Raw genomic sequence first — 4,477 nt, 5'->3', positions numbered from 1 at the left:
AATAAATAGTTTTTTTAATACAGCCGTATTTTGAAATAATTAGTTAATTACGTCGAATACCCTATCATTTAGAACTTCAATTAATTGTGAAATTGTAAATTATGAGGTTGTCTGAAGTTCGAATTTAATTACAAACGAAATTGAATTAGATTACAATAATTAAATTAGGCAAAATAAAATTGAAATTGAGTTTAGAACTTAGCAAATTAAATTATATTGAAATAAACAGGTTCAATTCAATTAAGTATCATTTAATGTGTGTGCCTTTATAGAAAAAAAGGTACGGGGTTCCGTTGGTCACCATTAGGGTACGGACCACTAGAAATAGTCCCAATTCAGTTAGCTTTTCTCGGGCTAAGACTCGATAATAAGCATTTTCCCAGAGATAAGACCAAGCTAGATCGATTTGTCATCCCCGAAAACCCCCTGATACCAAATTTCATCGAAATCGTTTGAGCCGTTTCCGAGATTCTATATACAATAATAGGTATTGGATTATATATGCAGTCGAAGGCAGTCAGGCACATAATCTGCGTAGGAGCAAGTTGAATTTAGTCTAAATGTAGTGTCATCTTTAATCATATAATCAACTATGTTACTCATAATTTAACATTTTGTAAACATTTGAATCTAAAAAAAACAAAGTTACAAGTTGCCCTCCCCTCGCTCATAGATGGCGCTGCATGGCCTTCAAACGTGTTATCGTTTGGCTAACCTATTTTTATAGGGCTTACGCGCGCCCATTGCTCGTCGTGCCTCAATCTAATGAGTAAGGAAATTATTGGGCCTTGATGACATCTCGGCTATGCTCTATAAGGGCGAAACTATTTTTGATTGGGTACAGGTCGTCCCCTTGAGTCGCGCGCCTACTTTGCGCGTGGTTCGGGTGAAGCGATCTGCCTATAATATTATATTATATTATATCTGCCTATATATATATATATGTATATATGTACACATTATATATAATTGAATTATATATAATTGAATCATAGAGAGATCAAGTAAAGTAAAAATACTTATATGAGTAACTAAACTTAAGTTCAGTACGTGAAAGAGTACATACACAGCGACTAAAACTTAACATATTATGTAGTGCACGGGAGCTCGCTATGTCATTCATTATTAATATTTATTCACTTCCTTTATAGATAATTCGAAATTACATCGCAGTTATAGACACTTAAATTTAAATTACCGTTTTTGTAGCCGCCATCAGATATTTTGATGTGCTTTATGATTATGTTATACATATTTGATTGTTCTACTTGTATATTTTGTATGCCAGCTACTGGTGAAATGTGTGTCTCACATAATACTTATTGCAGACCTTTATATTCTTCCACATTTCAAACAGAATAAATGATATTGACTAGAAACTTTTCATAATCAATTTCGCTATGATTCTTTTGGCAGATGTATGGAATGTATGACTTCCGTAGCACAAAGGTTCTACCTTTGTACGCGATTCAGCTTCCTTGTGACAGGTTAAGAAGATTCCAACTAGATGCAAAAACGTACATTTTTATTCCGTTAATTTCGAATAAAGAACTAAGTATGTATGTATGTAAACTCTTTATTGCTCATAAAAATAAAAATACAAATACACAGAGAGGAGAACAAAGGCGAGCTTATTCCTAAGAAAGTATTAAGAAAGTATTTAAGTATTTCGGGTACTGCCTTTTCGCAACGTAACGTTTGGAAACCTGTTTCATTTCGCAACTTCTCATTTCGCAAACTCTAAAACTGTCAACATTGCAGGATTTATTTCAGGGCCGTCGTGTAGGTTAGGTTAGGTTAGTTTTATAAAAATCCTGAAATATTTACAGTTTCAGAAATTTTGAACATGAAGGTCCACCCGGATTGCTACCACCATCTTGCTCGTTAATCCTGCCGTGAAGCAGCAGTGCTTGCACTGTTGTGTTTCGGCGTGGAGAGTAAGACAGCCGGTGAAATTACTGGCACTTGAGGTATCCCATCTTAGGCCTCTAGGTTGGCAACGCATCTGCAATCCCCCTGGTGTTGCAGGTGTCTATGGGCGGTGGTGATCTCTTACCATCAGGAGACCCACCTGCTCGTTTGCCATCCAATCGAATAAAAAAAAAAATGAAACTACCGTGAGACTCACTCATATTAAATATGAGTTTCAGAAATAGTAAGTGGTGGCAGCTTTATGTAAGTGGTGGCAGCTTTATTGGTTTATGTAAATTGTAATTTGTGTATTTTTAAGAACCATGTACCGTTTGTGCCCAAATAAACATTAAAACATTAAAACATTAAACAGGTTGCGGAATGAAAAGTTGCGAAATAAATGATGAATAAATGATTCAGCTTCCTGATGAAGATTCCAAAGATAGCGACTAGAAGCAAAAACGTACATTTTTATTTCGTATATTCCGAATAAATAACTTATTAAAATTACCTATAGCAAAATTATATACGTGACGAAAAATCGTACGTACTTTCCTTTTGACCGACCGACCGCTTTACTATGAATGACGGTGAATGCATACATGAATGTATGCAACCAGAAACATGCCCGAAACAATAAACTTGTATGCATCGAAAACCACGCTAGTATTGTATAACGAACTATTGAAATGGAAGACCGGTTTTGCAGTAAAAATGCCTTTTTAGGGTTCCGTACCCCAAAAGGAAAAAACGGAACTCAGGATCACCTTTTGTCTGTCCGTCAAGACATTTTTTCTCGGGAACGCGTGGAGGTATCAAGCTAAAATTTATATCAAATACTAAGGTCTACTGTCCCTTGGCGCCGTGAAAAAATCAAACTCCTAAGCCAACGCAATCAAAAGATGCAGCCGTTTATACTACAAATTTCCGAAAATTTTCGCAACTCGCAAGGGAATCAAAATCTACAAGGTACTTCCCGTGAACTCAGAATCTTGAAATTTGGTATGAAGGTAGCTATTATAACACAACCAACTATAAAAGTCTGAAAATCTTGATTTTTATGTGTGTCTGTAAATATCAATGACCAATATAATCTGACGCCACACTGCGTACATTTTACTTAAGAGTAGGTCCCGTTTACTTACATACCTATAAATGTGAACGGAACCCTCGGTGCACGAGTCCGACTCGCATTTGCCAGGTTTTCCATCCCTACTGTTCATACTGGTGACTTTTTATCCCGATAGTAGCTTTTTCGCCCGCGTAGTCGCAGTAAACTATGCAGTTTTCCAGGATAAAAAATATCCTATGTCCTTCCCCAGGATTCAATCTGTCTGTATGCCGAATTTCATCTTAATCAGTTCAGCAATTTAGACAGGAAGAGGTAAAAAACTAACAAATAAACAGACTTACAAACTTTTACATTAGAATAAACTGGGATGTAAATAAAAACAATGAGAACATTCCCGAGAAGGAACTCTAAGTACTTGGGATGTCGCTCTTTGTTCAAAGAGACACGTTGTATAATATTATTGGATCTACACGAACACATATACAGATTAACTATAAGTCCCACATTACCCGGTGAGATACGACCCTGCCTTTTACGGCCCGTTCTATTGAAAAATGTCGTTACCGCCACCCGCGTATCGCGCTATTTTTATTACGATGCTGAAGTACCTAAAGAGCGTGTAGTGTACTTGCTAAGATATTAGAAGAAAGAAAATATGTTCATTGGTCACATTGTACAAAAGTTATATTTTAACGCGAATCACATTACGAGCAAAAACCGGCCAAGAGCGTGTCGGACACGCACAAAATAGGGTTCCGTAGCCATTACGAAAAAATTGAGTACTTAATATTTTTCTTTTCGTATTTTATACGGAATCTTCCAAGTTTAGGTATATTTTATACCGGATGGACGGACGGACGGACGGACGGACGGATGGACGGACGGACAGACAGACAGACAGACATGGTGAAACTATAAGGGTTCCGTTTTTGCCATTTTGGCTCCGGAACCCTAAAAAGACACACAAACACACTGCATCAGTAAGATATACTTACATTTGGCCTCATCTACACTTTTTATCGAGTGAGAAAGAGGTCAATCACGAGTCAATTTTATTTAAAAACAATAATAAATGGAAGCTAGCTCTGCAGAAAGATACGAATTGCTTCGCAACGCTGATATTCTCCCAGAACCCCGGACTTAAGGCTCCTAAAACTAAACTTAATCTAATATTGAATTCGATTACTTATAGGTACGGAAAGAAATTACAAAATAAGTAAGTTTATGTTAAAAATTTCATTTTTAATACATGCTTTTTGCTGGCATACCAATTTCAAGTCTATTCGACCACTTTCCAGTGGGTCAAAATGAACTTGCAAGATTTGGCCCAAAAACAATAAAAACAGTGCAAATTAAATAAAAGCTTGAAAACAAAACATGTTTAGTAAAATTGACCACTTTCGTGTTGCATTCCAAATTTCCAATCTCAAATGCAACCTCGGTTGCATTTTAGAAATGCAGTTAGGTTTTCGCAAACGCCTCTTACATTTCTGC

General features: G+C 36.4%; 1 non-coding gene across 1 annotated transcript; it reads left to right on the top strand.

Annotated features, from left to right (window-relative positions):
* The first annotated feature begins 752 nt into the window (after positions 1–752).
* LOC141435933 (U12 minor spliceosomal RNA) lies at positions 753–903 on the top strand. Its single transcript, XR_012452240.1, has one exon. It is a non-coding gene; the product is annotated as a U12 minor spliceosomal RNA (small nuclear RNA).
* Positions 904–4,477: the final 3,574 nt, after the last annotated feature.

This window comes from Choristoneura fumiferana, chromosome 15 (assembly GCF_025370935.1).
Source record: "Choristoneura fumiferana chromosome 15, NRCan_CFum_1, whole genome shotgun sequence".
NCBI lineage: Eukaryota > Metazoa > Arthropoda > Insecta > Lepidoptera > Tortricidae > Choristoneura > Choristoneura fumiferana.
The sequence above is the reverse complement of the archived record's forward strand: the minus strand, read 5'-3'. Positions and strand labels throughout refer to the sequence as shown.